The sequence below is a fragment of the Eubalaena glacialis genome, chromosome 11 (genome assembly GCF_028564815.1).
Source record: "Eubalaena glacialis isolate mEubGla1 chromosome 11, mEubGla1.1.hap2.+ XY, whole genome shotgun sequence".
Taxonomy (NCBI): Eukaryota; Metazoa; Chordata; class Mammalia; order Artiodactyla; family Balaenidae; genus Eubalaena; species Eubalaena glacialis.
Genome location: NC_083726.1, coordinates 18215868 through 18226651, shown reverse-complemented (window position 1 = coordinate 18226651; position 10784 = coordinate 18215868). Strand labels below are relative to the sequence as shown.

The 10784-nt window shown below is 38.5% G+C and overlaps 1 non-coding gene across 1 annotated transcript; it reads right to left on the bottom strand.

Annotated features, from left to right (window-relative positions):
- Positions 1–9669: 9669 nt before the first annotated feature.
- TRNAA-UGC (transfer RNA alanine (anticodon UGC)) lies at positions 9670–9741 on the bottom strand. Its single transcript has one exon. It is a non-coding gene; the product is annotated as a tRNA-Ala (tRNA).
- Between the last annotated feature and the right edge of the window lie 1043 nt (positions 9742–10784).

Here is a 10784-nt window from a genome sequence, read left to right as displayed (position 1 = left end):
TGGGGATACTCAAGGTCAAAACTTTTTTCATAATAATGTTGAGATGTTATTTACCATTACTGTTTTGACATTTTCATTGATGGTGCAAAGCAGTGGTGGGTAAAACTGCTGATGACTTAGCATGAATCAAACTAGGGGTACCAAACTATACTAGTTTATATTATATTCTTCACCACCACACACACACAGTAAAAGAAAATGTCTATTTTACTTAAGACTATTCTCGATGAAGTCATAAACATTATTAACTTTATTAAATCTCAACCCTTTGAGTATACATCTTTTTAATATTCTGTGTGATGAGAAAAGAATCCATAAAGTGTTTTGCCGCAAGGAGTGTGATGATGTTATCAAGAAGAAGCACTTGTGCAATTAATAGTTTGCGTTGCAAACTGAACTAGCTGCTTTTTTCATGGAACACCATATATACTTGAAAAAATAACTGACAGTCAAACTATGGTTATTCAAACTTGAGTACTTGGCAGACATTTCCCCCAAAATGAACAAAACGAGTCTGTCACTTCAAGGAAAACAACTGACAGTGTTTGTTGCTAATGATAACATTTGACCTTTCACATGAAAATTAGAATTTGGGAAGTTGTATCTGCCATGTGAGCTCAATAGCTTTTTAGTACTTAAAGACTTTTCTGATGAGGTTGGTGGTACTATTTATGAATATAATTTTTAAAAAATATTCTGTGTTGAAATATGTCAACATTTGGAAGAGCTACATAGCTTAGTGAATGAATATTTTCTTAATGATCAATGTATGATCTTACAAAGTCATTCATGGGTAAAAGAGTCATTCAAAGTATAAGATAGACCAATGCATTTTAATGTGATGGAGTATGGAAACCTCATCCACACGGTTTCAGTTTCCACACTGCACCTAACCTTTAATCAACCACCACTTGTTGAGTTTTGGTGTAGTATCAAAAAAGAATATCCACAATTATCTGAAAAATCTATTAAGTATTTCTCTTTTTTCCAACTACTTGTCTTTGTGAGACTGGGTTTTCTTCTTCCTTCTTTTGGGCCATATTTTGAGCCTGTGTACATGAATTAAGGTTATTATTTGAGAAGAACTGTCAAGGTGAACTCAGATCTATCGTGATTGGTATTGGAGAGGGGCACTCAGCACCAGAAGGCATGGCATTAGTATCTGTTTGTGGGCCGTGGTAATGGTCACAAATCCTATCCTCCCTGTGCCAGAGGCTTATGCACGCTCCCCTATTTAATCTTCAAAATACCATCAGTGAGGTAGGTAATATCACCTTCATATGATGAGGAAACAAAGCATGGAAAAGTATGAATAGGATAGTTGGCTTGCCAGTGAACCCACTGGTAATTCCTGGTCCCTCCCCTCTACTTCCGCTGCCTCCATCCTCAGAACGTTTTGTGACTCAAGCTACCTGCCTTGTGTATGGTTTTCATGGCACTGATACTATGGTAGGTGTTCCTAGATGTGAGGATGGCTGTTGTAACCAGAGGTTGTGCCACCTGCCACCGTGACAGCTGTACCTTGGCTGCCACTCACAGGGCTGGCTGATACACGAAAGCTTGTATCTTGGTTTCGAGTGTCTGCCCAGTGACTTTGATCTGAGTAACAGACAGCATCAAGGTAGTCATCTTAATTTGGTCTGGCAGCTGCTACCATTCTTCAGCTATCGATGTGGAAAGCAGATATAAGGTTTGAGAGGACATGTGTGACAGTTTGCTGAAAGTATGAATCTGGATGCCATATGTTACTAGCCCAGGGGTTCTGAGGTGTATCATCCTTGTCCCCTGGCTGCTTATAGAAGGCACGGCTTTAACGCCTTCAGCAAGAGGGAGAGGAACTAACATTTGAGATATATTGATGAACTAACATTCCTTTTTTATGCCAGTGTTTCACATCTCTCTCACTCAGTCCTCACAATGACCTTGTGGGGTTGCTGGATTTAGTTCTGTTTCGCAAGTGAGGAAGCAGATGCTCCGCATTTTAGTAGCTTGCTCAGTGTTGCTGTGTCAAGCCCAGGCCTGTCTGGTTCCCCAGTCGCCTCTTCAGAGATTGCTTGCCTTAAACAAATAAAAGCCCCCACAGGCAGAGGAGCCCAGGCTAGCTCAGGTCTCGCCGCTTTGGTACTGATGCTTATTCGTTCAGCAGATGTGTTTTGGGCACCTATTTATGTGCCAAGCACTGGCTGGAGAGAAAAAGATGAATAAGGCAGTCTCGTTCTTTAAGGTCATTCTGCTTATTTGTATCTATCTCTCTTCTAAAGGCTGTGGGATCACAGAGTAGCTGTGATAGGGTGTTGATAGGTGTTCTCCCAGTGGAAAAAAGTAGTAAGGGAGGAATTCATGGCTGTAAACAAAAACAAGTTAGAAAACATCACGGCTTGTTCATTTAGAGCGAATGTAGTAAGGAGGGCCTGACCGAGAGAACGATGAGAGATAAAAGTGGAAAAGTAAAGAGACTTTATCCTATAGGAAGTGGGGATCCATGGAGGTTGTTCTGTTTGTTTTATGAATGAGGCTTAAGATATTCCTTAAGCATTTTGGTTTTGTCTGCAGAAATGTTCATTTTAGAAAATGTAGAGACTGCATTATAATAAAATACAAAAATCACGTATAGTTATATCCAGAGATAACCACTATTAATATTTTTGTGTATCTTTTATGTATCTTGTATTCTGTTTTATTATTAAAATAGTTTGCATGTTATTACAAGTTCTCAATAATTTTCTCAGTTATGAAATATTCCATATAATATTTTTATTTAGCCATTCCACTATGGTTGGACAAATAATCTGTTGCCAATTTTTTGCTATTATGGAATAACAAGTTAGAAATATTTTTCTTTGGGCATAAAGTTTTTGTTGTATTTAGAATTATTTCTCAGGATAATTACTGGAATGAATTTCTGGGTCAGAGTATGAACATTTCTAAAGTTCTAGAGCCTTTTAAATGATGTGTACTAATTGATAACTCCACAAGTTCAATGAGTTTTCCCTGTTCTTAGTGAGTCTTAGAAATAATAATAGGTTTTAAAAAATTATTGTTTGCCAATTTGAGAGGTAAAAAATATAGCTTTATTTCTGTTTGTATTTCTTTGATTACTAATGCAGCAAAATTTTTCCATATGTTATATTATTGTTATCTCTGTTGTCTGTTCATGTTTCTCAGGAAACCCTTATATGGCAATTTCTATGAGCCACTGCTATAAGCACTTCAAGTGTTAACTAATTTAATCATATAGTTCTGCGAGATATTACTGTTTTCTCCATTTCGCAGAAAAGGAAATAAAGGCACAAAGAGGTTAAAGAACTTGCTCAAGGTCGTACAACCAGTAAGTGACAGAGCTAGAACTTGAAGCTAGGGAATCTAGCCCAAAGGCCAGGCTCTTAATCAATGCTGAACTGTTCTCTGATCTAAGCTGTGCTTATGATCTTATTGGTCATGGTACTCCCCACTAATTTCTACACACATGCACACACACACACACGCCTCGCACACCAGGCCAGTTTTCACACCTGTATTAGTGCTATTTACGGAAATAACCACTGCATTGATTGGACCCCTCATGTGTGCTTTGCTTTTGTATAAATGGATCAAGAGGATGGAGACCAATGGTTATATCGAAGTCACATCAGAATCCATGCATATATACTTCTATTTAAGTAAATTTCTGTCTTGGAATGAATGCAAGGCAAGTAGGGAAGCTGATTATCCATTTAAGAAAACAACTTATGCATTTTATAAAAGGATTTCTCTTAAATAGGAAGTAGAAAATATATCTTTGTATTATGCAGACCTGGGTTTGAATCCATGCAGGTGGGATAGTGTTACTCCTCTGTTAGAGTCATTAGGATTAAATAGGGTGTTTGTAATGCATCTAACATGGTGTTTAATTAATGTCCTCTTCCCATTGTACTCAGATATGAAAAGGATAGATTAAGCTTTTTATAAGGCAAGATAAATCTTTTTAATTGCCAGATACACATTCTAGTAAATTATTGATTATTTTAATTATTTTGACAAATATTGGAGGGCCTGCTCTTATACATAAAGGATATGAGTTCTGCCTTTCATGGGCTCATTGTCTATTGTGGGTCATTAGTCATAGTCACCACACGTAGAGGACTCTTTGCTCCTCTGAGCCTTTGTTTTCTTATCTATAAAGTGAGATTGTATGTAAAATGCCTAGTACTGTTCCTGACACATAGTCAGTGCTAGTAGTAGCTGCTAATTCATGTAATATTATGCAGCCATTAAAAATGATTCACATAGAATATTTAATAGCATGGGGAAACTTTCAGTACTATAATGTTTAATGAAAAAACAGAGTTTAAAATAGTTTTTATAGAATAGTCACATCTTGCTTTAAAAAGTGTAGGAAAAGACTGGAAAGAAAGACACAAAATATGAATAATCACTCAAATATTGTGCATCTATCTTGCCATGTAGTAGGTACTGAGGAAACACAGGTGAATAAGATCTGGTTCTTCCTTAGGGGGAGGTTTTAATAGACAGATGATCACAATCCAGTGTCGGCTGAAGCAGAGGGAGAAGTCAGGCAAGCTGCTTCAGTTTGTGCCATGAAGAGGGAGGATGGTAGTATCAGTCATTGAGAAAGGAGACAGGGTTTGGACCAGGGAAGATGATGAATTTGGTTCTGGACATGTTGTGATTGTCCAATGTGGATATATAGGCTAGTAGGTATATAGGTCTGGATGAGTGGGAGATACAGATTTGGAAAGGTTTAATCTATAGGTGAGGTTTGAAGCTGTGGGAAAAAATAGAAGCACTCAGGGAAAGTCTGCAGAGTGAGCCAAGAGTTAGATCTTGATTGCATCCAGATGGTGAAATTTTGAATAACTTTTTCTTCCTTTGCTTTATTTATTTATTTAAAAAATTCCTATAGTGTAAATGTGTTTCCTATAGTGTAATGTAAATGTTTCAGTTACGATTAGGTTTTGCCACATGTGGCAGCAAACCTAAAATAACAGTGGCTTAAACTAAATGTAAGCTTATTTCTCTCTCACCTAAAAGAAGTTTAGATAGGGGTAGTGTGTCCAGGGCATTTATGGTACTCTACAGTGTTGGAACCAATGTTGAGTCCTCCTATTTTCATGTTCCACAGTCCTCAGCATTTGTCTTCCATCTTATGTCCCAAGATGAGTGCCCAAAGTCCAGCCATCAGTTGGAAGAAGAGTTGAAGGACAGCATGTTCTTTCCATTTAAGATCATTTTCTGAATGTTGCACATAACACTTTGCTTACATCCTATTGGCCAGAATTTAGTCACTTAGCCATATAAGAATATGGGGAAATGAAATTTATTTTAGGAAGCTGAAAGTCAAGAATCCAGTTAGTGATACTAGTGACATCTTGGTTTTGCCTGTGGAACAGCTGAGGTTGGTTTGTCTGAAGGGATTAGTACGATAATTTCCATACATTTGTCTTCTATTTCAATCATAAGAATAGAGGCACCATACTAAGGTCATCACATGATGGTAGTAAGCTGGAAAATACTTTGTTTTCTTAGAAAGGCCAATGACTTTACAGATTGAGGTAAGTCAGAAAGACAAAAACAAATACCATATGCTAACACATATATATGGAATCTGAAAAAAAAATGGTTCTGAAGAACCTAGGAGCAGGACAGAAATAAAGACACAGACGTAGAGAATGGACTTGAGGACACGGGGAGGGGGAAGGGTAAGCTGGGACAAAGTGAGAGAGTGGCATGGACATATATACACTACCAAATGTAAAATAGATAGCTAGTGGGAAGTAGCCGCATAGCACAGGGAGATCAGCTCGGTGCTTTGTGACCACCTAGAGAGGTGGGATAGGGAGGGTGGGAGAGAGACGCAAGAGGGAGGAGATATGGGGATATATGTATATATATATACATATATATATATATATATATATATAAATAAAACAAAGTTGATTCACTTTGTTATAAAGCAGAAACTAACACACCATTGTAAAGCAATTATACTCCAATAAAGATGTTTAAAAAAAAAAAAAAGAAAGGCCAATGACTGAACATTGAACTAGAGGCCTAGTAAACTCACTTAATGGGTAACATTGAACCCTATCAAGATGAGTAGGAGGTAGTCCAGCCTCCTTTATTGCAACAAGGCCTCAAAAGAGTTCCTGAGATTATTGAAAGATTAAGTGAGCATTGTAAATCTGTAGATAAATGAATTCAGAAATATTCTGGTGGAGAACCACAATGTTCTCATCTGTCTTTAGAGTGGGAAAGTTGGTCTTAATACATCTGAAGTTATAAATGAGACATAGGTCACTCTTAGTTCAAATCAGCTCTGGAGTATTAGTTGCCAATCAAGAAGATTCAAGGCTACTTTATGGGTGACCATAGCCCTCCACCAACGATTTGTAGTCATAAACTGTCTTGGGATTCTGGAGTTTGGGCTCTTGGAGAATCAGAGGGGGATGTTCTTCTCAATGTCAACTACCTAATAGGGTTTAAGAATTTGGAGGTTAATAATGATAATAAACTATATGGCACTTCTTTCATCTGTAAGATCTAAAAGCTGTTTATGACTATTAATTAATACTCACACAACCCCTTGACTCATGGTGAGGGTGACTGATCTCCAGTTTTATAAGATGAGACGTCTGAGGCTTGACTGCAATAAAGCCTGTACCTCCTGAGGTTCTGCTGGCCAGTTTGTTTTCTAAATTAAAAAGGTTTTCTTTCCTCTAGAACTGAAATGGGACGCTGAGAGACCTAAAACAAATGGAATGCGGGAGGGGAATGTTTCTGCACTAGTGTTTGTACATTGTGCATGTATGTGTATGTAGTACAAAATGCATGTATGTACATGTAATACAAAATGGATGAAAGACATGAGGAACTTTTTTTTAAGTTCCTCATGTCTTTCCATTTCTTTTAGCAAGTTGTTTGAGAAAAATACATTTTTCTTCTACCAGAGAAAGAACAAGCCGTGAGCAATGAGAGTGGATGACCGTGAAAAATGGCATGCTTGACAATAGACTGCTAATTAAAAGAAAGATGAATAGGTTACCCCCTTGAATTAAGTTTTAAACAGAGTCTAGTGTAACACATTTTTAACAGTTACTGTGAATAACTAACTTGTCAAAGGGGAAAATCCAAACTCTTAACCACACTGAGGTCTTCCTAGATTTGTACCATGCCTAAGGACATAATGATGATAATAACAACTCAAATATTGAATACCTACCACATTCTGAGCCCTTTACATCTACTTACTCATTTAATTTCCACAACTGCCACATAAAGTGCAGGTGCTATTTCTTATGGCCATTTACAGATAAGCAAACTGAGGCACAGAAAGGTAATGGAACTTGCCTAAGGGCATGCCGCTTGTCAGCAGAAACGCCAGGTTATGTGATGTCAGAGGAGGCTCTGCTCCCGTAACTATTGGCCCATACTGCTTGTCAGCAGAAAGCTAGATGAGGCTGTGAGATCAGCTGAAATATTCACAAAAGAGGAGACCTGGGCACATTTGAAGACAGAAGGCTTAAATATTGAATGGTCATGGATACAAGATAAGAAGAGGATGTTTAAGGGATGTGGAGTCCCTAAGACTACTTGGAATTAGAATAGGTCATGGGGCTCTGATAAAGGTGAGCTATAGCAGAGGTAGAAGAATACTTATCCTTTTGAGGTTGCAGTGAAGTCTAAGTGTAGAGAGCTGCCGTGCAGAGGACATGTAGGAGGGAAAGTAGCTTGTACCTGATGACCTTGAGCTTTTAGATGGTGTGCTGGAGCTGGCTCTTACCAGCTAAAGAGAGCCATGGTAAAACGTTCAGGAATATTGCAGGCAGGTTTGTAGCTTGAAATCAGCCGAAGTGGGGGTATTTATACCACAGAAACTGGCAGATGCTACAAGTGAGGGCTTCTCCCCGCAACTGCCACCCAAAGCTGGTTTACCAGGACACCTTAGACTCTCTTCTCTTTACTTCATGAACATTCGAAAGCCTGCTATCCTGCCAGTTGAATTCAAACCTTGAGTGAGTGCCTGCCTACTATGGGGAAGGCACTGTACCAAGTACGAGGGTTGCAAAAACCAGCCCCCAGAGTGAAAATGACTGTGGTGGAGAGAAAAGAGCATGAGGACATAAGGCCTGGACTAGCTCTCAGACCTTTGGCCACTCACTTATCCTTGGTTTACTCATCTGCAAATGGAGATGATAATACGTATCCTCCCAAAGGGTTAGTAAGAGGATTAATGAGAACGTGTAAAGCTCCTGGCACAGAGGTGCTCACTAAGTGACAGTTCTGAGAGTGGCAGACATGTAAACAGACAGCTTTACTGTAGCTTGACATAAGAAATAAAGGAGTGACTAATTCTGTTTGATCAGAGAAGGCTTCACAGAGATCATGGTCCCCCAAGCAGGATTTCAGGTAGTTGCTTCATGGATGAATTCTGACCTGGTTCTTGTCAGAAAATTAATCTTTTTTTTTTTTTTTGTCCCTAGAGCATGTTCCTTTTGCCTTTTTTTTTAGCCCATACCTCACTATACATTATTGAGTAGTAAGACAAACAATAGATTTGGAGATACGCACACCTAGATTTATATCCAAACTCCAACACACCTGCTTTGTGACCTTTGGCAAAATGCTTATCTTCCTGGAATTTCTGTTTCTAATTTTATAATATGGGTGTAATACTTGGATGATTTTAAAAATTAACTGAGAATGTAGGGGAAAGAGCCATACACTTAGCTGCCTTGGGAACCCCAAACTGAATCCAGCATATATTTATAGTTTCATCTCCCCTTATGTTTCTGCATGTCATGCAAAAACACACCATTTCTTTCCTACTACTGTGTCTTTGTACCTATTGCTCCCTCTGCCTAGAAAAATTCTGTTCAAGAGTTGAACAACATCGTGGTAAGAGCTAAGGGCTGGGCATCAGTCTCAGCTCTGCCAGTTATTAGCTAGGTGACCACGGGAAGATAATTTTCCTCTTTATATCTCGGTTTTTTTCAGGTATCTGTAAAATGGGGGAAATAATGGTATCTCACTCATTGGATTATTGTGAGGATTAAATTAGCCGTGTAAAGACCCAAGTTTATGCCTGGCATATGGTAAGCACTGAAAAATTCTTAGGTATTACTCCCACTCCCATTACTACTACCTTTATTATTCCTCCAGATATGGTTCAAATATCACCTGCTTCCCCAATTTCCCTACACCATTATTTGCTTGACCTCTGTGAAGTTGATGGACCACCACATGTTCTAGGCACACTCCTAGGCATATTACAGATGTTACTTTATTCAGATCACCCAATATGTTCTCAGCCACCCTCTGGGATTGATCAAATTCTTGAAGGTCAGATTCACCTTTATAAGAGGACTGAGAATCTTTGACAGTTACCATGTAAAGACTCTTCTTCCTTTCCTCTTAGAAAAAGTTGAAATCTACAGGTTAACTAGTAATATCCCCACTGTACAGATCGAGTCTTTTGACAAACATTTTTTGAGCAATTACTAAGTGTGGGTACTGTATTAAGTGCTGGGAACACTGTGGTGAACATAAACCTGGTCCCTGCCCACATGTGGCTATTTACATTTAAATTAATTAAATATAAATAAAGTTTAAAACTCAGATCAGCACTTGCACTAGCCATATTTTCCAAGGATTAAACAAGGAGAAATCAGATGGAGATGCTGGGGATTGAACCCAGGACCTCATACATGCAAAGCATGCGCTCTACCACTGAGCTACATCCCCACATGCTCTAGTTATGTTTTATTTGCTCAATAACTACATGTGGTTAGAGGCTATTGGGTTGGACAATGCTAATATAGAATATTTGCATCATTCTGGAAAGTTCTATTGAACTAAGCTGTTCTAGAGGGGGAGGCTGACATTGATCAAATAACCATACTTAAAAATATAACTGCAATTGTGGTAAGTACTAATCAGAAAGAATACATGGTAACACAAGAGCATTTCATAGGGGGATTTGGCTTATGTGACTAAGACATGTTTGAACTAAGATGTGTTGAGTGATTGGGAGTTAGCAAAGCCTGTGGTTAGATTAATTAAAGGGATTGAAAAAAGGCTAATGGCTGGGGCATAGAGACGGTGGGAAGGTTTGGGTGAGATAAAGAGTAGAAGGACCACAGAGGACCTTGTAGAAAGAGGATGAGAAAGCTGAGAGGCTTTGTAATTTGACTGTCTAATCAGTGATGGAACCTAGATTTGACTTAAGTCTATGCTGCATAATAGATGTATATTCAGAGTACTTTGCCTCTGTAATTTACAGATCTCATCTTGCTCCTTTCCTCTTTGGAAATCACCAAATTTCCTCTACTAGATTATTTCTTCAGCATTAAAACATGCTATAATAACTTCCTTCTTAGACAAAACAAAAAACCCTTCCTACATCCATCTTCAGCTACTTTCCCATTGTTTTCTGCTTTTATAGCAAAACTCCTTGAAAGAGTTGGCTATACTTACTACCTCCTTGTCCTTTTTTTCTGTTTCTTGTTGAACCGCCTCTACTTAGACTTTCTTTCCCCCATCATTTTCAGTAAAGTCAGCAATAACTTCCATGATTCAGTCCTTATCTTGCAGGATTTCTCAGCAGCACCTGATATAATTGATCTTCCTCCTTTTCGAAGCACGTCTTCCTTGGCTTTTGATTTAGCACATTCTCTTGGTTTTCCTCTTACCTCCCTTCTCAGCCTCCTTTGCTGGACCCTTCTCCTTTGCACTTTGCCAGGGCTCAGTCCTGGACTGTCTTCATTTCTCTAAATGCATTAACTTAC